Below are 25,872 nucleotides of genomic sequence, written 5' to 3'. Positions count from 1 at the left end.
TCTCGCTGTTGTAATATTTTAATTAGAGATTGATCAAATCAATCTCAACTTGGATGTATTCAACCTTTTATAATCATTGTAGAAATGTCTGCTACTTTTTTTAACCAGGATATCTAGTAATAATTCTTTATAAAAAAGGAGATTACTAGACATTATTAAGTCGATTACTCGCATTTCTCGAAGTTTATTGTTGCCGCTTTTCCGCTGATGCTGATTGATTCTTTTGCTGCGCTAATTTCGTGAGTTACTGTCAATTTGCAAATGACAATTTGTAAAAGACGGGCGAGGTTAGTAGCGAATGAAACTTTGAATCGACATCTTTTGAACAAGGACAAAGATAAGATGAACAAGAATGAATGAGTTTCTATTTTTCATCACGTCGCTATCATCAACGAATAATATAAAAATATATAATATGAAAAGCTTGGTGGCGCGCGCGTAGCGCATTTATGTTCTAGTCTTAATATAAAATGTAAAAAAGGTAATAGCAATGGTAAGAGTAACCGTAAGAAAAGACATTAATTATTGTCAAGTCTCGTGACGTGGATTTGCCGTGCGTGCTTAGTTCGTAATCGCCAGAATAGTACGCCGAACGGCAAAGCGATGCTGATCGATTGGTAGCTGCTGACGAGCAGTTGAGGGGTTGTCGAAGCCTTGACCCTGGTCTTGCCGTCGGCAGCTTTAATGCTAGCGGCTCGCAGAAGCCGATACTCTTTCCGCCGTCCAGATCCAGGCTCAGCTGTCCGTTCAGATAGGAATCTGGCCGGGGCTTAATGACGGCTCGTGACGGACGGGTATCGAAGCCGCCAAGTCGGCAGCGGCCAAGTCGAGGAGGAGAAAAGAAAGGGTTGAGAGAAAGGGGGAGGAGGGGGCCGGCAGTCAGACGTGTCACATCTAACGGCGCCGCGAGATCTACGACCTCGTTTTACCGAGCGCATCGGATTCTTTTAGGGTGGTGATTCTCTTTCTGCTACAGGGCATCGTTTAGAACGCATGGAGGTGGAAAATGGAAACGAGCGAAAAGCATAAACGGTATTAAAATGTTAAACGGTTATCGAAATTTCGTGTTTGATCGATGTCTAGCGAGTCGAGTTTTCATTTCTATCGCCGATGCGATAACCCACATCGAGACGTACATCTATATTAGATATTAATTATGTAACGTTTATTTAGATTGATTTATCGCTCTCGAGCTTCATTCGTTTCGCGATGTCTGCGCGATGACTTTACCGATATCTATAGGTAATCAATCAATTTTATTGCATTGTAAATCTTTAAAACTCGCGTAGGAATGAATAGATTACAGTACATAAATTAATCCCAAATTGTAAAATAACACAGATATGCAATGTGTGAGAAATTAGCATCGATAGTTTTGCGTTTAGTCCACCTCTCGTAGTACTCTCTCTAGATCGAAAGGATACTACCTAGACTTTCGGTGTTCAAGATTTAAAGAAATCTCGGCGTAAGCGTAACAGGACATAATGAAACCATTAGGCGACTACGTCACGTAGACACGCTTGTTTCTACTCAGCGGTAGCTGAACAAAAGTCCGATGTACAGACATGTTGCTTGCACTCTCATTGGAGTGCAGAGAACGAAAAAAAAAAAGGAGCGGCTGACAGGTGGAGGATGAAGAGTTCACTGTTGCGCGTACATACGTATATAAATTAACGAGACGAGAAGCGGCAATAAGTAGCGGTCTTGGTAGCGGATAGAAAATTCCAGTAGCAGGACTTGGAGGCAGAGGAGCGGATCAAAGGGCGCCGACCGGCTCGAAACGGCGGTGCAGTCAGGCCTCTCCGCCTTCAGAATAGGCCGTAGGGGGAAGGTAATAGATTGCCCCTTTCTGACTTTTATTGTACCAGAAAAAGCTTGTCAGACGCAACAACATCGGGAGTTTCTCTCCCCGCGCTCTCTCTCTCTCTCTCTCTCCTCTCTCTCTCTCTCTCTCTCTCTCTCTCTCTCTCTGTCTATTACGTAGCACGGGAATCGGGCGCCGACGAGCTGGCACGACGAGTAGGTGGAGCCACGTCGGAAACGGCGGAAATGTGTGCGGCAGGATTTACGGACATTTTTCGCGCACGCGAGATGTACCGATAAACGGCGCGAGAAACTGGTCCTCGAGAGGAAAGAGGGACGGGAAACAATAATACGATAATTCCTCGTTCATGTGCAAAACAGGGCCAGTACCAGATCGCGAGAATCCAGATGAGAGAATTCGCTCGGTCGTCGATCGCGGAGGATTTAACGTGGCCGAAATTACGAGTCGTTCCGAGCACCGAACGTCGTTTCGTGGGAAAGAGAGGAGAGACGACCGGGAGAGGAGACCAAGAGAGACCTGTGTGTGTCTCCGATGGTAGGACGACGGCGCGGGAGGAAAGGTAACGCGGTAACTTGTGAATCCTCCGGTACTCGTAACATTTTCGCGAAGACAGGCGAGAGTTGCGGAGGTGGCCCTGACGTCTTTACGACGAGAATTCGTCTCTATAAAACTGTCCCGGTCTTCCTATACCGCGCCCCCTCTCTCCCTCCCGTCACCCGTCCCCTCGCCCTCGTTGCACGGACTGCAGGCTCCGGCGTTGTAACGTTGATACAATGCGCTCGACGAAAACTAAGAATAGCTAGGTGGCCGTCGAGAAATGCACGATAGAATAGCGCGTGTGCAAAGGCGCTCGTGGCCAGCGTAATATAAAGGGTAGGGAAATATTCACGTCATTCATGAATATTTGGACATTTACGAGGGAATTTCATCGAGATGGATGATAATAGTTTCATCCATCTTAAAATTATTAGCCGGAGAATCTCTCTTGAGATTGATTGACAAAAAAAAAATAATTTATTCGAAATATGAGATATTAGTATCTTAAATCTTGGAACGTGATTTATTCAAGAATATAAATGTTTTGAGTCGAGTTAAACGATAGAATCCATTGACGCGCGTCCAACGGATCAAAAATTACATCCAGATTTACATTCAGATTTATGTCTGAGCGACGACGCGTACGAATCGTCTTCTCTTCGTTAAAGCCCCTCCATAAAAATAAAAAAACTCGACGCGCCGTTTCTTCCACCTTAATTTAAATCGTTTCATTAGGAATCGCGAGAAGAGAGAGAGAGAGAGAGAGAGAGAGAGAGAGAGAGAGAGAGAGAGAGAGACAGAAAGAGAGAGGAGGAAACTCGACAGGCATGCGCGACAAAAATTACATGGGAGGCATCACTGTTAAATGTTAACAACTAGAGAATTCCAAAGGAGGCGCGGTCCTTTGAAACTTTCGCTGAGAGTTTGTGGGGGCATCTGGAGGTCCGGTGGGACGCGCGGGGATGTCCCGAAGGGGGCCGAGATGCGATTTTAAGACACCATGCCTGCTTGTTAAGTAGCGACTTCTACCGGCGCGTCTACGCATCCTCGGCTTCCGAGCGCGCTTCGTCTCTTCGCATTGCAGAAAACGAAGACGACAACGACGAAGACGACGACGATGACGACGACGACGATGACGACGACGACGACGACTACGACGACTACGACGACTACGACGACTACGACGAGGAAGAGGAGGAGGACTGATGTCGGTTCGCTTTGCCATGGCCCAGGGCTGTTCGTCTACGTCTCTCGGGAGGATTGATGGCCCCCGCGCTACGTGCTCGACGTATCTACTTCTCTCCTTCGGTCCCCGCGCCACCAACGACCGATCGGAGTCATTCGAACATCTTACATTTATGGAATATCTCGAAATCTCCGTTTTTTTCCCCCCGCCGACCGATCGTAGCCGGCAATCGAGCGATCCCGATTGTTCCCGTCCGCCAGTCTCGATCTGATCCGCCAGGTCTTTTATCTACCGGAACATCTGTCTTTTGCGATCGAAACATAGTCGTGGGGAACCTGTTTTAGAACGCTAATAATTCTCTCTCTTGTGTATATGCTCATGTTATCGCAATTTTAATGAACTTTTCTCTGTGTTAACTGCGTGGCAAAATACCCGTATAAGGATACTAGGGTATTTTTCGTTCAACAAAATGCATTATTCTTGTCGATCGGTCGCAACGCGACAATTGGAGAAAACCAATTGCACGACCGCGAAAGAATCGCCAAAGTGTTACATCCCCGTAGCGTGTACATCCCCATGTACAGGTGCAGACGCGACGATCGTCCCTGAGAGACGCGATCCGCGCCACTGGGGAGCCGACTGTAGCGTTTTTTCCGACTGCTGTCCGATAGTCGAGCGAGCCGGGAACCCGCATTCCACGTGCGAGACAAGCGTGTCTCAAATCACTCGTCGCGATTCCACGTTGGTGGAAGGAACGTCGCGTCGATCAAAGCGCTCGAGTGTTGAGAAAGAGGCGTTGGAAAAAGGCTCCAACCGCTAATGACATTAAGAGACACTCATCTCTGCAGTCGAACGTCTCGTAAATCTTTCCCGTATGGCTTGCTGTCCAGCTCGCCGACTGAAAGACGAGATCCAGCTGAGCGTCATTGATTTAAGAGGAAGTTAGTAATTTAATTCAGTTATTAATTAATTGAGATTCGACGACGTGCCGTAAAATTGAAATGGCTACGACGTAGCTAATGCCGCTGACGTGGGAATACTCTTTTTTTTTTTTGCATCTTCGTTTCTTTATGTGTTTCCATTTTTGTAAATGTCAACGAGCAATATAATAAAAAAAAAAAAAAATAAAAAAAACGAATAAATTTACTAAAAATATTTATTAGACCGAAAATAGTCTTGCCAAGGCGATCCATGTCGGCGAATGAGAAATAACTACAATCCCGTTGGCGTAATAAATTTCACCGGAAATTGCGTTATTTGGCAAAATGCATAACGAGTCTCGCACAAATCTTACGCCCCATCTACATTTGTTTATCGGAGAGTTATGCAGATGAATCTCATAAATCTATCGTACAAAATTTTTGGATGATTTGCACATCATTCGGAGAATATTTGGCTCGTAACGTCAATTCTAGGGAAACGTGGGAAAGGGAAAGAAATGGAGTCTACAGCTGTTATCCATAATTCAGACAAACAACATATTACTATCAAGTTGCTAAAATCGGCCGAATCTTATAATTTCGATATTTATCTTCGGTTTGCCTCTCGAAAATGACGGAAGGATAATGAGATGCGAACCATTTATGTATGCCAAGCACTTTGCATACGATCTCCGACGCGTGGTGACATTCACAACCGGCGACCGGTATAATTGCATTCCCTTCATTACAGCACCATTACCAGACGTAATTATTACATTGTAATACGTCAGTTCGTACTAATTCGATCAAATCATCAGACGCACGATGTGGATTGTGAATTTCCGATTTAGAGGGAAACGCACGATGAAAATCTGCAAATATCACCCTAGAGAGAAAAGGAATAAAAAGAATGCATGATCAAAACCAGAAATGACACGAATATTACTTCACTGCTGTGTCATGTAACTGCCACACAATCGTGGGGAGATGCTCGTTGTCCGCGGAGCACCGGAGCATCTCTCTTTCCCTCCATCCTCCCCCTCTCCCTCCCGCCCGCCGTCCCGAGACGCATCTCTCAGGCCGAAAAGGGGCCGCACGTGCACCGTAAACCAAGCGTCTCACAAGCTGTCACTCGTCGAAATTTGCGACCGGTAGAAGCGGAAGAGGGACGCGACGATTTCGGACGGCCGTCAGATCGCGAAGACATGGCGAAGACGGTCGAGCGTGGCCAGGCGATCTGGCGATCGGCGCTGACGCCAGACGGTCGACTGCTTTGCGCGCGGTGCATTCGTCCGCGGTGGCTCGGTCTCTCCGCACGTCGCATGCTAAATATAAAAGCACCTCGCGGGCACCACACCACCGGCGGTTTGTATGCCTACGCCATCTTGCATGGAAGAGTCATTTGCGTTAGTCCTGCCCACAGAGGGCAGCCTGGCTCCGCCTCCGGTTGCCGGTTGTACATAAGCAGAACCATCTTTATTACCCTCGAGCACTAACCGTAAAGGAAGCGAGCCGAAGATCGTCCGGTAGGAGAGCGAGCGAGAGGCCCGATGCCGTGGATCGGCGCGGACGGGTGGACGAGAGAAAACGGTATGCTCGTGCGGTGTGTGAGGGAAAGAGAGAACGGTAGGGAGAGGAGCACGGTACGTCTCCGCTCTCTCTCTCTCTCTCTCTCTCTCTCTCTCTCTCTCTCTCTCTCTCTCTCTCTCTCTCTCTCTCTCTCTCTCTCTCTCTCTCTCTCTCTCTCTCTCTCTCTCTCTCTCTCTCTCTCTCTCTCTCTCTCTCTCTCTCTCTCTCTCTCTCTCTCTCTCTCTCTCTCTCTCTCTCTCTCTCTCTCTCTCTCTCTCTCTCTCTCTCTCTCTCTCTCTCTCGTCGGTCGAGATCGAGTGGCCGTTTCGTGGATCGGCTTGAAGAATTATGGTATAAAGTGGTGGGGCATGACGGTGCCGTAGGCATAGTTTGTCTTTATAACGTCTGCTCGGCCAAGGTGGAACTTCAAACGAGCCGCTGATGGCTCCAAGTGGCTGACCGGGGATATAAATTCACGGCCCACCTCGCTCGCCCGCCCGCTCGCTCGGCTTTGCTTTCTCTCTTTCACGTCTCGTTCCATCTTCGGAAGGATCCTACCTCTCTCTCGCCCTTCTACCTTCCCCCGTGCCCTCTGCCTCTTCTGCAATCTCTTTCTTTCGGTCCATTTTGCTTCTTCTCGCGCAGCCGGGATCTCCCATCCGGTCCTGGATTTCGTTCCTCGTTTCCTTTGACTGAACACATCGAACGCAATTCCGCATTTCTGTCACGAAGCGCACTTCGAATCTAATAAATTTCAATATTTATATTGTGAAGAAAAAAAGGGCGGAGGGCAATATTTTTATATATCGATTTGCATCTTCGAATTGCATCTCGTTTATAATCTTAAAGTGAAGAGATTAAGATTAAGACGATGCGTAATAAATGTTAACGCAAAGAAACATATGTTTGAGAAGATAATCGATAAATAGAATAGTGAATTGTGTTTTATCGCCGCCCCTCACATCGAGTTTGTGTTCTTTCATATCTCTATAGCATGTATTGGCAGTATACATGTCTATTCAGGTAAGACAAAATAGGTAGCTGAGAAGATATGAGTCAATAGCAATAAATCTATTGGGGAGAAAACAAAGGGAAGAAAAAGGACAGAAGCGCTTCTTTTCTAGATGTGCGAAGGATCAAGGCGGACTATGTAACCGGAATCTTATGGAAGAGCCGGTGTCATTGATACCGCAGGTAGCGTAAGAATAGAATGGAATAAAGACACGGTGGCGTCAAGTCGATCGACGTAAATGGATTCGGCTCAGAATTCCACTTCGGCACTCGGCAGAGTGTTGTGGGCCGGGTAACACGACAATACAGTTTACTTAATACCGTTTTAACGTAGAAAAAAAAAACTAAGGCTAGATAGATTAATACTCGCGTAACGTTTTAATATCTTTTAACTTCTTTTACTAAGTAATAAAGATAGTATTAAAATTTACGTTTTGCAGATAAATTCTCGCGTCGTTTTCTTTTTTTTTCTTCAGCGAGAAAACGTCGACGTGGCGACGTTTCGCGAGAAAACGTGAAATTATAGTCAGCGTACTCTTTCGTATGTGTCTAACGTACTCGGTACGTACGTACTATCGGCAGGCTGTTAGTTGACAAAGCGCCATCATTATTCAAAAGGACGCGGGCCCGGAGGGCATCGGAGCAGTTTTGTAGCGGAAGACATTGGACAAATGGGGTTGTTCCGTGGACAGGCAGGTTATCTCGGTCAGTCGTCGAGTAGCCACCCCACTAAATCACTCAGTTCTCGCCCTCCAACCCGGCAAACCCTACCGTTGGCGCGCTCAATCACGATAATGTCTGAATACTCGGACACGGCGTAGACTTTCAGACTTTCTTGAGAGATTGCTTTCCTCCGTCTTCGCGCTCACGTTTGATTACGTAAAAGATAAGAGTTCGATACTTTTTTAAAATACGAGAGAGTTCTCGAGTCGCGATAAGAAACCGCCGTAAAATATATACTTGCTTGCGAAAAATAAATGTCTTTAATAATACGATAAAATTATAATAAGAAACAACATATGATTTTGTGTAAATTTATTCCGTTTCATTTTACATAAAGCGTATTGTATTTTGACACGTATATCAACAAGGCGATTGCATTAACTAATTTTTTATTTACTCTAGAATTGGTTTCTCGCTTAATAGTATTTGTCTCGTTGTTGTACAGTCGTACGATTCTCCGTAATGTTCTCAAAACGACGACTATTCTACCGCATGCTGCTAAGGCAGCAGCCATCGATAATGAGTCTGCATATATTAAGCGTTGAACGAAGAAAAATGACTGAGCGTCAGATAGTATAAAACGCGTTAGCATATTTATTACGTGCTAATGAGTGTGCATAATTTTACAAAGACATGTTTTACTTGTGCCTTTATATCATCTTGCTGTGCTTCACGGTGCGCCTCTCGGGCAGCTTGCTTCGATACATACTTAACTAGGCGTGTAAAATTACAAAACATTAAGGTCCTGGACGCTTCATTATTGATGACGGAATGCTTGCACGAGTGCGAGTGCGATACTTCGTTTATCATTTCATTAACGTCACAATGGATAAGAAAAAGTGGTAACGAACGATTTTATATATATAATACACACGCGCGCGCACGCGCGGTGTGTGTGAATATGTTTATATATGTATATGTACACATATATACGTATATGTATTTGTGTGTGTATGTATAAAATTGCGATAGTGCGCAATGTGGATGTGTAGATTTGTTCATCTGAAAGAGAGCGCGCACATTTGAAACTCCGACGGAGCGAGATAACTTTCCGGCAGGGCAAGCGTGGCGAGCAATAAACCATCCGGGCGAATCGTGTGGTTTCGTCGCGGAGGAGCCGCAGAAGAAGCCGAAGAAGAGTAAACTAGACATCTCCGCGAGCGAGAGAGAACGGGATGGAGACGCGAGAAGGCGGTAGGAAAACGGAAATGGTCGTGGAAGAAGCAGAGGGATGACTGGATTGCGGTGAAGGTATATAGAGACCGTGGAGGGGGGGGGGGGCGAACCGGGCGGAGGGAGGGGAGGGTGAGTGGAAGGACTTGAATGGAAGTAAACGGAAGATAGAGGTACGATGGCGGAAACGCCTCGAAGGGGCAAAGAAAAAAGACGGAGAAAGAGGGAAAGAGAGTGAGGGGTTGGCACGGATTAAGAGGAAAGTCTGGGGAGGCCGTGATGTTTCCGCGGCACAGAAGCGGCTTGTTTACCACGGCCGCTATTAGCTCTCCGTCCAGCTCTACGAGCCGGCAAGAGCGAGTCCGGAGCAACGGGTTAAAGACAGGGATATTGCTTCCCTTTGTACGCGAACACCGTTTCCTTCGTTTATTTATCCTTGTCTGCCAGCCGTCGGCAATGCTCGCCTCTCTCCGGCTCTTTTCTCCGACTGTTCCATTATTCTACTGTAGGGCAGTTTATGTTAGCGCCCTGCGCTTTGAGATTGCGATTCTGACTCGTCATCCGAGGATACGCTGTTATCCTCCTACATTGGTTCTTTTCGTGCGTACCGCATATGTGGTGTACACGTGGTTTTTCTAAATTCCCACATGCAAATCATCGTATAAAATCTTGTATACTAAACATAGCTGTGCTTTGAACATGCGTTAAATATTAACGACGCCAGTGAAAAGAGAAGTAGTTTTTGAGAATTATATTTACGAAAGCTTGTGTTCCACTTTGTGAGAAGATCGTTCTCGCTGTCCGTATATTCAGACTTTGTTTACGAAAATCTCTTGGATGGTCGGATTTCACACGCTCGCGCAACGATTATCTCGTAGATAGCGAGATATGGTAGCGCGAAACTAGCGAAACGCTAATAACCATAAATCGCGTCGCGGAAGAAACGGAAATTAATCAGGTGGAGTGGTGAGACCTGGTATTATCAGCTTTCACATCAATGCCGCGGTTTTGCACGGCCGAGAGGGCCGAGAGAGAGAGAGAGAGAGAGAGAGAGATCGCCCCCGAAGTCCTCCTACCACTGTCCTCCCTCTCTCTTTCCCCTCGTACTTCGAATCGGGGGTTGGATCGTGTTGGCGGGGTTAGAATGGATTGTTGGCCTCGGGGGTGTAGGTGGCTACGTACGAATTGAGAAGGGGCGGATTTCTCCTTCCTGCTCTCTCGTCTCGTCTCCTTCTCTTTCAAGCGCTATCCGCTCCACTCTTACCCCGTCTACCTCGTAAAGTGATCGGGCGTTTATTCGCCACGCTGTCGGGGACAAAGTGGGCTGCGCTCCCTGTCGACTGCTGCTATTTGTCTTCCGACAAGGAAACCTAAAACTACGATCCTTTTTCGGCGCTACATGAACACTATGAAAGGTTAATGCGGATATGGCACACGATCGGGCATACTATAGCGCCCTGTAGGACCGAATGTTCACTGCCGGGATATTTTCAAGATGACGTCGACCAATTTGTATATGCTTTTCCGGAAACCCGATCGCATACTTTACGTCACGAGCCATTACTGTCATTACATCAGGCTAATTTTAGTATTGACGTTCGTGTTCACAATTCATAATATTATATAATCGGCGGATATAAATACATCAAATGGGCGAATACAATACGAATACGTATTGTTAATTGTATCTGAGTTTAACGTCGTTTTTAATTTTTTTTTTTTTTTTTTTTTATATCTATATTTGCGGTGGATATCAAACCTCACGACACACAGACCTAAATTCGATAGTTTCATTGTTTCGCAATGGACTCAAAGCGTCAAGCCGGAACCACAGGCTCATCAACCTCGAGGGTAGACAGGGAGACAAACGAGGCACCACTAATTGCCGCTATCGCGCGGGTGCGATTCTTCACGAGCATTTATCACCGAAGGAAGTTTTGGGGTGTGCCTCCAGGCGAAAAGTTGAAAGAAGGGATCTGGAAGACGAAGCTTGCTGCCTCCTCGGGACCTCGTCGTCTCTCTCTCTCTCTCTCTCTCTCTCTCTCTCTCTCTCTCTCTCTCTCCTCTTTTTCAAGAACGGCATCGCGAGGGAGATAGAGAGAAAGATGAAAAGGAAGAGAGAGAGAGAGAGAGAGAGAGAGAGAGAGAGAGAGAGAGAGAGAGGGAGAACCCGGATTGGTATCGAAGCGATATATCTCGGGATTGGCTTCGCAGTGGCGGATAGTCTGCATCGAAGCAACGATAGGGGAAAGGGGTGCCACCTTGATAAACGAGCCCATAAATAACAGTAACGTCTCCACCGAAAACTCGGCCGGGTAAATGTATATCCAGAGCCAGCAGCAGCCAACGGCAGCGGCGGAACAGCAGCCAGCGGTTGAGGGAGTCGCAGACTCTTCGGGTGGTGGGGTAATTTAAGATCCTATTGAGATATTTATGGGATCATAAAGCGGAACTGGCTGCTTCTATCGCCGGCAGCCATGCGTGGAGCCGCGGTCCCGCGAGCCACGGTAGTTTGTATCTTTGTTTATAACCGCCTTAGCCGCGCGCCGTATTTCGCTTTATTTCGGTACGCTCGATCAAGTAAGTCGAGATCGTCGGGACATAGTGCCGGCGCAATTTATTAAGAGAGACGAGTGAATCGCGCACTGACGTGACACGCTATTTCCACCTTGTTTTCGATCATCGAAGTCTGATTCGCGATCACGATGGCACGATATTAAATCAAATTTCTCTATTAATTTGAATGAAAAAAAAACAGCATGATATATTTGGTGGATGTTGATTTAATATCGATAAAAAATATTGGAATGTATATATTAGAAGTAGAACGTCTTCAGAAGATCGTTAGTTGTCATATCGATTTATACTTTTTACTACGCCGTAGACGGCCGTGACAACTGTCGAGTTGCCATTTATTAAAAAAATATCGCTGATCGCGTTGAAAGAGAACTTACAATGTTACTCGCATTAATCCGCGTGGTGTGCATATCATGCGACGAGCGTAAATCGAGCTGAGAAAAGCGAGTCTTGGCAACACTATGCCTCGCGTCATTTCCATCGAATCGCTCGAGTAACTCAAGACTGCAGAATACGTGCCGGTGGAATTTTTATTACATTTATTACAATGTGGTTAGCTTATGTGCGTAGGTTGCATCGGCAAAGGTGCCTTCTCCGCCTCGTTCGTTCGCCTTTGTATATGTGTTCGAGAACACATGTGCGCTCGTGTCACTGATTTACACGTGACTCATTGTGGAATTGCCTATTCACAGTAACGTATTAAAAGTCATCCGTTCTGCAATCTGTGGCAGTAACGAATGCGATAACATCAAAACGTGAGAAAAGCGCTGCATAATTACTTGAAACTTATACCGCTATTCACGATAATGTCAGTGTTTCCTACGCGTCCTCACCCGTTATGTGTGAGAACGTATAAGAGAATGCGCATGGTATTATAAAATAAGTGAGACATCGCGCCGTAAAGGTAAATGAAAACTACATCCCACATCAATTATCCGATATGCTCGTTGCGAGGATCGTTACTAAATGTGATTTATATTTACGTTGAAATCGATCGTATCGGATTTTTTTAAATATTTTAATACTAAGACTCTCTTACACACATGATTATGTTGAAAATGGTGCCATTTTAGTCATAGAAGAAAATACTTTTGTAATATTTCGCGTAGTCGAAAAAGAGAACAGAGTTCCAGAGTGGCGAAAGTCGAATCTCTCGCCTTTGGTCTTTCGCTCTTTCGCTCTTTCGCTTCTGTTATCGTCGAAAGGCGCCATGGCTATCGCGTTCAAACTGGAAGAGAAGCCGAAGAGGCGCTTTACGGTGGTAAAGAGTGTTTGTCTGTGTGGGCTTCGTGTTGGTAACGAGCGGATTATACTCCCGCCATGGTATCAGATGGTCCCGTACCTGGTTCCATGGTTGTTAATTAGGATGGATGCCCACGCCTTGGGCGACTTTTACGAGCGGATACGGCGCGAACCGAAATAGCGCATCCAATGTTAACGCGTCTACCTTCCTTCGGCGAACCGCCGCAAGCATCTCGATAAGAGGAAAACACTAAAAAAGAACGCTGCGAGGGGTCTATTTAGAATTATTTAGATGAGTTCCGAAAATCAGATAGCGCGCCGTGAAGACGATTGCGACCTTTTAGTCCAGTCTGGACATGTTTACAATTTTGCCGAAATTGATGTCGCACATAATTTATTGCGCCATCCGCGGTGGTTATCTATCTGTTTTTCTATGGCTTCGTCTCTCGAGATAAAATATTATTCCAGCGAAAAAGAGAAACACGAATTTTGTAATAAAGTGATCTTCAAGTTGCTGCTACAAGAGTAAAAGATTTAAATATATATATATATATATATAAAATCGAGATAAATAATATAATATAAATGAGAACGTTGTATAAACATTTTACATCCGTCTAATTTTTTTTTTTTTTTTTTTTTTTTTAAGATGACGCGATATTCCGTTCTAATTGATTCAATCCTGAGAGTGTGTTTCCGTGTAACGTTGCCAGAAAAGTTAGTAGAAGCCGCACACTTCGTGACCTGACGAAATACGTCGCGGATAAATAAGATGCATCACTCTGCGAGCCGTTGCATTGGAGTACGCATAAAGGAAGATCAATGCGACGGCATTGTCGGGCGAGGATATATATATATACGAGGGATTTTCGCGAATCGCGAGTCGCGAGGTACGAGGTAACGCGGCAGTAAATCAGCATCAATCGTAATTTTTAATCCTCCGGCAGATCGACGAGCCGATTCCATTCGACAAGGCCCCAAAGAGTAACGAGCGAGACGGTATCCTCCGGTATGAAAGCGCGTTGCTCGTTCGTAGTAAATCAACTCTGCTATTCTAATCTCTGTTGGCAGCGACGATAACGGTGGCTACTCTGCCTGCCTAAGGCACTTACTCCGATTATCGATCACGTAAGAATTTCCTTCGATTAAAGCGGGATCAATTCTCCCCGCTTCGCAGACTCGCGTCAACTCTCGCTCAACGCGTTACTTTATCTTATCGGTTTTAATGTATATATATATATATATATATATATATATATATATATATATATACCTACATATCTCTCTATTTTTACAGCCGATAATAGGATCGTTTGCGAGCGTTATTATTTCTCTCATATACGCGTATACGAATTTTTTAATAATATAATTAAACATGTAGAATACGTTATCTCTTTCTCTCTCTCTCTCTCTCTCTCTCTCTCTCTCTCTCCACGTAAGTAGTTCGATTGAAAAACGATCGTTGGTTTTCTCCTATGGACGAATATTTTTTTCGTCGGGTTCGTCGGCGACTTGGCCAGAGTTAAATCGCTCGGAAGATCGACGAGGCTGCGAGAGTAACGAACGAGGCGATACCCCAGGCGTATCCCTCGAATGAAATCGCGCCGGCTGTCCGTAGTAAATCAACTGTCCTATTCCAATCTTTGTTCGCGGTGCAACAGCCAACGGCTGCCGCCTGCCCGCAGCCGTCGGCTCTATCTATCGATGCAAGGGGAGAGGGGAGGGGGGGGAGGGAGAGAAGTAATCTGGTGAGTCGTAAAACGTGTCAGAATGTCCAACAAACACCTACTCATTAGCCCAGGTAGGCTGAACCGTGGCAGACGGGATTGCACAAGCACGCATTAACTCCGTGTGGGTAAGTTATGGTTCAGGGAGAGCATAATTCACCCGGAGCCAAGAAAGTGTGGGTTTACTTCTCTCGGACCTGCTCGTGTGAGGGCTCGGCTCCTCGTTATTTTATCGGGTGCCAGCCGCCTCGAGAGTCGCCGGGCTAATTGAAATCCACGTTCTTAAATTCGGGAAAACCGTCAGTCCGGGGAGTAACTTATTACTCGCCTCGCGTGAGACGACATCGTCGCACTGCCCGATAGCGGGAAAGTTCAAAGCCGACGTGTGATAGAAAGTCAGTTTCATTTCGGTATAAAGTACACTCTCCGTTCTAATGGAAAAAAAAAAAAAAAAAAAAAAAGACACGCGGACCCGTGAAGTCTGATACAGAGTTTCGTTATTGAAAATTTTTAATGAGCCAAATCTTCTCATCCGAGAGCTGTAGAATCCCGCGATTGTAAATCGATGAATTTAACGAGCGTCGCGTGGGGGACGTATCAGCTCGATCTTATTCGGAGAAACGACAGATTTGCGTTCGGACATGACCAATAGATCGGTTAGAGAAGAGCACGGCGGTCGGTTTCTCCAACAGGTACACGCGTGCCTTTCGTGAGGGTCTCTCTCGCCAGGATACCGCGGTGTTCCTGTACTCGGCTTGCGTTTCAACACGCAAGATGCATCTGTACGGGTAGAGAGAGAGAGAGAGAGAGAGAGAGAGAGAGAGAGAGAGAGAGAGAGAGGGGGGGGCGGACGCGCGGGTTGGTGTAGGTGAAATGCAGGAAGCTGCAACAGCCACACGATGGCGCATCCGCCTCGTACGAGACCAGATAGACATCTTCGCCAACTCTCCTGCCGCCGTCTAACTAATTGGCTACTGAATTACTGGGCGACATGACCAGTTATTGCTTCGTACCTCACCTCGACTGGGTATATCGGATCCTGGATCTTGCGGTTCGAGGAGTACAGCCTCGTATTGCCGTACACCTCTACCCTATATGTTCTCTCCCCTCGTATTAATGACGAGTCGTTCATATAACGTTCATCGCGAAATCTATATCCGTGATAGAGTCCGTTCTCGCCTGATGCACCTGCGCATCTGTGGCAACTATGAAATTTTTCAGAAAGTGAAAAAATTAAATCATACATGTACGTGTTTATTATTAGTCAAATACGACAAATTCATTCAAAAGCTAAAGTTACAGTTAACGACGTTACAGCAACAATTGGTTACAATTGAAAATTTTTAAAAAATTACGAAACATTGTGTATGATTAATTATATATAATTGGCCGTGGGATCGGCCATTGTGCCTGTAGGCGGCTGTTGAATGTAGTTCGAAAACACTCGGCGGGATTTCTCTTTCAACGTTTCGTGTGCAAGCACGACGGGTGCGATATATTTTAAATGCACCCGATGAAGAATCGGGATTGTAAGAGATCTATCAATGCCCGGCGCAGACTCATTGTCTCCTATACGCGAGTGTTTCCGTGCTGCGAGTTAAGGTACCGGTGCAAACCGAGGTACCCCTCCTCCCCCCCCCCCCCCCCCGGGTGATATACGACTTTGTGGGCGCTCGCGCGCGATACGCCGGCACTAAAAGGCTTAACGAGCATCTTCGTACGCCACGGCAGTCCAGAGTAAACAGGACGTGGCTTATCTTGTCACGAAAAATCTGCGGAGGAAGGCTTCCGCGGGCTGACTCTTATTTTTCCTCCCCCCGTTTTTTTCTACCCTTCCTCCCTTTTTCCCCCCATAATGCCACGGCAAACACGCGCGACGAACGGTCACGCCCGGGGATCCAACCTATTTCGAATTTTCGTTATGGCGGGTCCGATAAAGGTGGCTGCGGCTCCCTCGCGTTAACGTTAATGGTTATGAGATCTTGATGTGTGTGTGTGTGTGTGTGTTTAACGTTCATCACCTCAGTGCGCAGGATTCTTTAATCTGTTTTAATATTCAAGCAACTCTCGTCCTCAACACTCTTGTGGCGTGTTCGGAATTTCAATCGCGCTTTCATCAGTATATTAATTTTTTTGCCGGAGAACCGAGAGAGAGAGAGAGAGAGAGGGAGGGAGAATAATTATACCATTTATCAATAATAGCACTCAATGAATTTTAATGAGTCACACATACGCGATACTACGTCGATGCTAATCTCATATGCATCTCGATATTAAGACAATACAAGGTGAGTCGGTGAGTATGATAGTAACGGCAGCGAAAAGCGCTTATTTATCGCGGCTCCGGCAAATTAACATCCGGATCGTTACTCCACCACCTCTCGCGTTTCACCCACTCTATCGCGCCGATAATTATGGATCTTTACAGGAAATTATTAACTCGGGCGCTTCATTATCTCCTAATGAAGCAACACGTATCGGGCCGAGCGCTGATGGAGACGTCGTTCGGCTAATTGCCGCTTTACCTTCGTGCATCAGCCCGTCGCGTTGTCTCGGCATTTCGAGCTACGGTTACGCCCGGCAACCCTATCGCGAGATCGTGGAACGAAATGATTTTCAGGCCACGTGCTTATTTATTACAAACAAACGAGAGGAATCGGGAAAGATGTACGTCCGTAATTGGGAGATGCCGGAGGGGGAGATAAAAATTTTAACGTAAGTTAAAAGCGCGACGCGCGCGAGATCCTTTCTCACGCGAGAGTCTCACTGCGAATATCATTAATGTTTCTGTAAATTATCCCGGATAGTCGCGAAGCGCGTGAGACTGGGCGTGTGTGTCGGGCCGAAATAAGTGTTTAAATCGAGTTTCCGCGGATGCGCGGATAAATTATTAGCCGAGAAAATATAACGACGTACATATGTTGCCTTTCTTGTAACGTTGCGCTGTAACGCGCGTAGTAAATTGTGCGGTAAATAGTATGTAACGGCGCGCAGTAAATTGCCACGGCCATATAATACTGCATTCGACACTCACACAAATTTCTCTTTCGCCCACTCGTGGAAATGTCGATACCAGTAGGATGCTTACGTCATGGCGCGAAAGTAAATTACATTAAAAATTTTGCACGCCCGCCGGCTCTCCGTTTCAACAGCCCCGGCAAATAGTTACCGCGGCTTCCATTTTGTCGATGTTGTCGATTTCAATTGCAAATATCAAGTGCCACTTTTTTTATCACCGCGAGCCCGCACTGCAAATTACGCAATATCCCCCTTGAACGTAGATGTATTTCAGTTTTCAGGCATTTCACCGTGCGATCAATATGGCGGTATTATACCGTTCTCCTCGCGCGTTTGCACATTCCACTTTTATTTTGCAGAATCTATCGGGTCTAAGATTTTATGGCGTTACTTTCTCGAAATTTATTTCGTGCTAAATTTACTATCGTCGAGACCCATTGCTAACGAGTCGCTACCGGTACGTGTTATTAAATTCCGATATTAATATCTCGATCGCATATATTAACGATATTAAATGACATTTATCTTCTTGTAAAGATATGCGTGTGCTAATAATATCCTTGAAACAAAATTATTCTATTTGTAAAATAAACTAAACTCGTGGACGCGCGGGCGCCAGGCTTGACGATTTCGCTTGTAGCGCGCGTTTGACGCGCGAAGGCAGCGTTTCTTTTCCGAGAGGCAATTAGATCGCTATAAATTATATCGGGTTGTTATTAATTCACTCTTAAACTGTTAAACAACAACACACGTCCACGTCGCGGCGTCTACGTGCGCGAGGAGAGCGGACGTCGGGATTCGAGATGGCAACCACTGTCGAGCCACCTGTGCGTCAAGCTTGGGTGTATCCATGTTATAAATCCGGCAGATAATGACGACATGTTTATACTCTTCATTTGTATGCTAGGCGAGGAACTGTTCCTGGCCGCACACCGAAGCCAGTCTGACTGCTCGAATGCTTGGCTCTCTTCTTGTCCCGCAGTGGCGTAGCTACGTAGCTAGCTCCGCCATGCAACTGAAAATTTATGTATCCTCGGCTGTACGATGTACATTACAGTTATTCTCACGTAGCCGGTCGTCTACTGCAACCACCGCAGCGACAAGATCGGATACCGCTAAGACCGCGTTCAAATGGAGCCGTTTGTATGGCTGATGTCTTAAGTTTCCGTCTTTTTTTTTTTCCTCCTCGACAAAGATTCGTTATGCTAATGTTATATTCGAGTTACATCTTAGTTATATAATGATCGCTGTGTTTTATCATCGTGCTATGTGCCGCGCGTCACGAAGTGACGATTAGTCGAATCTAATATCTTCTGTTGCCTTCAACTTTCTCAGAAACTCGAACAACAATCTTATCGTATCCGAGTATTACACAAAAATGAATGTCTATTTATTAGATATTTATATGCGAGCCTTAAACTCTCTAAATTATGCAAAGTATTTTTTTATTAAATATTCCTTAGCATATCAGCGTGTCATAATTGGGAAGATACGTTTTAGAAATAGAAATCGTTTTAACCAATCGCCTCGAATAAACGTAACAGTCAACGGCCACGCATTTCACAGGTAAGAAAGAAATCGACTTTTGGAAGCGCGAGAAATTGTTTTCAGCTATAATCGCGGTTTATAAATCTTGAAGGAGGCGCGGAACCGGTGGCGAACCGAAAACGCAGAGCGGCGTTTCTCGATTCCGCCTCGCCACAGCCGTAAGCCGCAGCCGGTATATCTGGTAAGAGAAAGGATATTTTTTTTCTCCACATACATATCCATGCATATATGTGTATACATACGTATCTACACTTACACGACACACAAACGCATACCCGGTGGCCATAAAGCACGAGATTCGTGCCTCGGCGTAAAATAGCTTTATTATACAAAATACATGCAAATTATCTTATTTATGGTTATGGCCGCTAATTATATTGCGTGCTTATACACAAAATGTCAACGTGGCCGGAGCCGCGCGGCGCGGACGCGTAATACGTTTGACTTTTTACGAGGCAGCTGGATGCTTCGTATATACGTAGGGAGGGGGTCCCATATACGTAACGTATACATTTACTCGCTTAACGATCGCAAAATACCGACAGTTACGCTCGCTACGTATCGCAATATGCGAACATTACTGGGAACAATATTGCCGGAGGAAAGAGAGAGGACTCATAGATGAAGGCCAGACGCCGCGAGTAATGGCGCATCGTTCGAAAATTGAATACAAGTGACGAGTAGCTAGTAAATAATAGTGATTAATAACTCAGATCTTGTGCGTTATCTGCAATATTAATTTTACTGCCTATATAACTTTTATATTACATATGCTTTTTACACACTACTACTCGTTTCGTCAATATATTATCCAGTATATAAATAACACGTTCTTCTATATATCATTTTGCGCGTTTCACATTATTTTTGTACATACAGAATATCTCGGATATGAATTATTTTTTTATTCTCAAGATTGATTAAAGTTATAAAGTGTTTATCACATTTTAATAGAGTTGAGGTCGTTTAATCTTTTGTAAGTAAAAGAATCTTGTGTGCGAGACAGCTCAATAAAATAAAAACATAAAACTTCATAAAACTTTGCTTCCCGATTTATTTTTTTGATTATTCGTTCGAAATATCAAATATGAATATCAATTTTTTTCAGGGATTTAATAACATGATTGGTAGAATCCAAAGCTCATAAATAAGTGGAAAATTTTAAGTTTTAAAGCCACATTATGAAGTTTTCAACAGATGTTATTGCACAATTTCATGCATAAGGCACCACTTATTAATGAGACTACTTAGGTTTACATTTTATATCCACGGAAAAACATTTATCAAACATGTGCGCGTCATCATGATTACGTGGCTGTCGCAACGATCAAGAGAAAGGAAAAGGAAACTCTGAAGCGCATCGCTGTATTATTCGTAATATATTTTCAATATTAGTGGCTGAATATACGTATTTCATATTCCTGCCTACGATACATTACTTCTCAATCATTTAAAAAAGAGAGATAAGAAATGTTTCCAATTCTTTACGTGTTCTCTTAAGTGTTGACTAGATGCAAATAGGTTTTCGTAACTTGAGGCAAAACACTGTACGCTCACGAGATTGCTTACATCTATATTTTATCTCTACCGCGCTCATTGACATCTATCATTGATAAGCATCGCAGATAAGTCGAGAAAAAAAGGCGCGACGGGCCGTGCGATTATCTTTGATTCTAAATCTGTCTTTCCTTCTCCCTCTTTTTCTCTTGTTCACCTCGGTGCGGTGCAATTAATAACTCCGTCACGTCGTAATTACGTATTCAAACATGTGGCAGTGTGCTTAAGTTAAGAGGTTTTTCTAATTCGAGCGTCGTCATATAAATGATTACAAATAGACGATCGTCACGCCTCTCGAATCGACGTCAACGGCATATAAGATATCGATAAGGACACATGACATTTTAGCCGCAGGTAAATAAATATCTTTTCTTGATTAAACTTTGCCAATACATAGTACACATTTGATCGGATAATGAAAGCTAGCGACGATTCTTTATTGTTCGGCTGTTTGCCTAACGACATTCAATTGTGTCGCACACATACAATTGTATAATCGTATATCCATTGTATCACAGGGATAAAAAATTTTATTGGTGCCGCGAGTGATGAATTCGGTTCAATAATAAATTACGAATATCCCGCTCTGGTATATATCGGCTGGTGCTACAGGCAAAAGAAAGCTTACTTTGCACTTTTAGCTGCTTAACGCGCGCTCCTTTTCGCGGGACACGAACGAAAAGAAATGCGAGTGTCACATCCAGACCTTGCGGGTTCGCATCGTGTGTTCGCGAACGGATCGGCGGGCCGTTCGGCGCACCTAAACACGCGAATAAAGATAAAGCGGATACGAGAGTAAATACGGCCGAGAATCCCGAAAGTGCATTCCGGGCTTCGAATACAAAATGACCGTTCGTATCTAAACGATCCGCCTGCGCGACCCGCGCCCGACGGAACCACCGCCAGTGTCCGATTTTCGATGCGCCCGCACGGAGTCGCGCGGTCGTGCATTCGAAATGCACGAAATAATACGTCTATTCGACTCTTAAAATATATCGGCCCGGCAGCTCGCCGGTCGTTGTTGGATCGCGGCCGAATGGGTTAGCGCGACAAGACCGTCCGTGCGAAATTTACAACACGCTACCTCGCTCGTCCAATGTCTCGCTGTTACGAGAGAAATACAGACGAGAAAGATTTCGTGGAGATTTGACCGCGCGATCCATTGACATTCTCGTCGTTCACGGACGTGGCATTCATTAACACGAGTGACATTTGCTCGTTGTTGCTGGCTTGCGACATAAAACACGCGAAGACGTATCATATCGCATAATTACGTCACTGTATGACAAAATAAAAACTGAGACATTCCTTTCTATTTCATAGTCCTCGGTCTGAGGGCGACGTTACGAGATTGCCAAAAAGTATACTTTTTCATTGAAAATCGGATTCTACGCTATTGCAAACGTGCCATTCGGCTTTTTCATCGATCCTATTTTTACGATTTATATAAATTGATAGAATACATAAATTAGAATAGAATAAAAATAAATACATAAGTTAGAATAATTTAAAAATAAATAAAAATGATCGTCTTTCCTTTTCTATCGAATAACTTTTGAAGAACAAAGTGGCCCATCCAAAATAGTCGCTACATTCCTTCGAGTGCTATTTAAGCGCCAGGCAGATACTTAAGTCGACACTCGTCGACTGTCGTTGATGCTGTTTCTCAACATTCTATAAGTGAGTGAATCTTCCGATCAAATGAAGCGTTTCACTATTCTGATTATATTTTTCATCGCGCTAAGCACTGGAGAGCTCTCGCAGATAACGCGAGAGGACTCTTCTTATCGTAAAGGCAACAGTTGGAGAATCGGCTATGGAGAGACCAGCCAATCATCAAATGTCGTTGACAATAAATCGACAACAACATCAAAACCAACAACACCACCAATAACAACACCAAAACCAGTCATCCCTGAGATAGATTCAACGAACAAAACCGCGGAGAATGGTGGGGACAAATCTTGCTCGTGCAATTGTCCCGTCAAAGCTGATCACGCGAGTCAATTAGTTGCTCATCAGAAGTTGGTGGCCGCCGTTACACAATTTTGTTCCGAAGTAAATTTATTAATTCATCCGCAGAAAAAATCGAGTTATCAATATAAGTCTCCAAACTCGGTTCATGGCAACGTACATATCTACACATAACTAGCCATCGACTGTATCTTTTCATGGGAATGTGGTAACGTATTCCGAAATTTTTCAAGTTAGCATTATTATCATGACGTAATCCACGAGGAGATAAAGCTTGTAATAATTATTCATAATTTTTACAGGGAATAAATAAAACGTCGCAAAAAATAAAGTGAATGAAACATCATCATTTAATCGCGGTCAACGTTTATTTCGCTCCCAATATATCCTCCAGCTATGATCTATTTTCCACAACTCTGTTCCGACTGTGTGTATCGTATTTTTTGCATTTTGCGGGCGACAATACGTTCAATGTGGCTCCTTATTCGTATTTCATCGTGTTCATTCTCGCCGATAAACCGGCTACGTTGCCTGTTAGATTTAATCGAACAACGCGCCGCAAAAATTTCCGGGATTCAACCGGTGAAACCCCTTGTCCTCGGCCCGACGATAATCGGGCCGTTGCGGCGTGTCGCAGCCCGAAAGAGGAGATCACAATGGAGTTAATTAAACATCTCAATAGCAGACGCCCGCCCGAGGGTGATTAGGCGTGCTGCGGCGTGGCGCGGCGCACACCGACGACGCCGACGGCTATTGTACCCCTCGCGTACCCGTGCTCTCCCGGTTTCCCGGTGGAGAGAGCATCGAATCTCCGAGCAAGGACGAGGCGTTAAAGAAGGACGGTCGTCCTGGCGGAAGCAGGCGGCGAAAAGGAGACGAGGATAACCGAGAAGCTGCGGTGGCGGTGGCGGTGGCGGTGGCGGCGGCGGCGGCGGTGGTGGTGGTGGCGGTGCGGATGACGCACGTGGAACGGGGAGGGGTAAAGGGGGAGGGGAAAGAGACATGCCGGCGACATACAATGCAGGTGACAGCTCGCGCACCCCACAGGCCCTGTCTCATCTCTTTTGTTCCTGGCGTTTCGTCGGCTTTCTTCCCCATGACGGCAAGACAACCGTGGTGCGGCTCGACGTGGCTCGGTTCGTCTCGTTTCGTCTCGTCTCGTCTCGCGTCGTCTCAGCCTTGTGTCGCACTGAAATTGCTCAAATGGAAACGAGTGTGTCATTCTCACTACGTTCGCTTGTCAGTTTCCTTGTCTTCTCTCTTTCTCTCTCTCTCTCTCTCTCTCTCTCTCTCTCTCTCTCTCTCTCTCTCTCTTTCGTTTACTCGTTCTCTTCTTCATTCTCTCCTTTTCTTCGTTCTTTCTCTCCCTCTCTCTCCTTTTATATCTGTCGCGCTTCTTGCTCATTTAAAGGTCTGCGTGCTCGAATCGTACTTTACGAGCCTGTTGATGCGACTACGCGTTAAATTTGCCACCGTCTTTGCGAATTTATGCCAAATGTCAGGCTCGAATTCCACTATGTCTCGCGAGCAACAAGAATCACGTGTACGAAGAAAAACAAAGTCGAGCGTTCCCAACCGGGAAGTTAAAAGACTAATGTATCGTATTAATCAGACTGTAAGCGTGAGTAAATAATCGTGGATAGTAGCGGCGTTGATCATGATGCTGAAAAGTAAAAAGCGTTGGCGCGAGTTACTGTCCCTTCGCGATGAAAGATAGGACAAGGTGGAGAAGCGGCGAAAGAGAGAGAAAGAGAAAGAGAACTCGAGATAAGAATCGCCCGGCGAACAGCATTCGTTGCCCCGACGTAGTAGGTGGCGTGTTGGGTGAGGTGTAGGTGTCGTGATAAACACGCGTTACTTTCAGGCTCTCCCGCAACAGACAAACGGGAGGAAGTCTGGTTCCTTGACTTTCCCGTTTGTGAAGTGAATGATGATGATTGCTAGTTATTATGACGGACGCGCTTCCGCTCTCTTACACCATCTCAGATCGAGTTGAACGTGGCTCTTTTTCTATGTTTAGCAATAGCTCTTTTATCGCCTGCACTTGTAAAAATAAAAAGCCATCGCGTTTTGAGAAAGACAAGTTTAAAACAGAGCGGGGGGGGGGGGGGGGGAGAGGAGGGGGGAGGAGGGGGGAAGAGAGAAGGAGAGAAAAATTGATGATAAACGGAGATGCGTTAAAAAATAAACTCGCGAGATCGATTGTGATTTACGTTACGTGTCTTCGCGCGCCTGGGTGATTTATCATCGTACGTAAATTTACGATTATGACAAAAAGCGCGACGAAATCTTTTTATCGGCGGGCAATAGCACATCGCAGCTGCACAAAGCTTCGTAGGTAGGTGTTTACCGTACGCGCGATGTAGAAAGTTGCGCGCGGAATTTATCCCGGCCGCGCGTGTGGAAACCTCCGCGATATACTTGTACACGTGGTCTGTTAGACGCCAGTTAAAGACAAATGGGCGTTCTAACCCCGTGGCGCGGCCGTTTAAATGGAAACCTGTAATTACAAGGCAAAGGAGAGATGTATCTTTCTTATCCGCGATGGCTGAAGGCTTACAAATTATAGTAAGCCAGAGATTGTTCCGATACACTACACACCCACACACATACACACACACACACACACATACGGAATAGACGTTTGCGCCCTTATCTAATCGTTACGCTAATGCAGAAAGAGACGAATTGGTTTACTTACCTAACCATTGCAGATTTGGTTTCCGTGTGACGCGCGAATTATTCCTGAAGACTCTTTTAATCCGAACATTTTGATATATTTTTCGTTCAACGTTTTCGTTATATTTATATCGAGTAATCTTCGTGATAAAATAAATTTTAAATTATATTTTTCAGTGAGCAATGTGTAATTACGGTTTGTAAAATGCACGAAAACGTTAGACTAACGATCGAGATAATTAAGAGATACGCGTATTTTCTGTTCGAGATGCGTTGGAGCAACGCGTTGGAGATGTCCAACATCGGTCGACGGCGCGGCGTAGAGATTCGTTGGCTTTTCGGTAGCGCTAGCTGATGAATCACTGCTGTCATACACCAGGTGCCGTACATCAGAGAGAACGCGAGAACGCGTTCCGCGTCGCCGCGGAACGGCGATGTCACGTCTGCCGCGCGGAATCCGCTTTTACACGCGTCCCGGGCGAGCAAATTACGCCGGGTCTCACGGAGTACCCGCGCGTTTTACGCTTCGACGAACGTAATTCTCGGGATTTGCAATGGGGTGGAACTCTCTCTCTCTCTCTCTCTCTCTCTCTCTCTCTCTCTCTC

The 25,872-nt window shown here is 45.3% G+C and overlaps 3 long non-coding RNA genes across 4 annotated transcripts in view; 2 read left to right on the top strand and 1 right to left on the bottom strand.

The window, feature by feature from the left end:
- Window positions 1-25,872, top strand: part of LOC112552750 (uncharacterized) — a 227,803-nt gene that overhangs the window by 59,474 nt on the left and 142,457 nt on the right. The window lies entirely within an intron of this gene.
- On the bottom strand, window positions 3,927-5,728 carry LOC105428772 (uncharacterized). The gene is made up of 2 exons (XR_968038.2): window positions 5,415-5,728; window positions 3,927-5,340 (listed from the first exon to the last, which is right to left on the bottom strand). It is a non-coding gene; the product is annotated as an uncharacterized LOC105428772 (long non-coding RNA).
- On the top strand, window positions 20,447-22,933 carry LOC105428773 (uncharacterized). The gene is made up of 3 exons (XR_968039.3): window positions 20,447-20,967; window positions 22,175-22,795; window positions 22,890-22,933. It is a non-coding gene; the product is annotated as an uncharacterized LOC105428773 (long non-coding RNA).

Source organism: Pogonomyrmex barbatus, unplaced genomic scaffold (assembly GCF_055798465.1).
Source record: "Pogonomyrmex barbatus isolate J1 unplaced genomic scaffold, ASM5579846v1 scaffold18, whole genome shotgun sequence".
In the NCBI taxonomy this organism is placed as follows: domain Eukaryota; kingdom Metazoa; phylum Arthropoda; class Insecta; order Hymenoptera; family Formicidae; genus Pogonomyrmex; species Pogonomyrmex barbatus.
The sequence above is the reverse complement of the archived record's forward strand: the minus strand, read 5'-3'. Positions and strand labels throughout refer to the sequence as shown.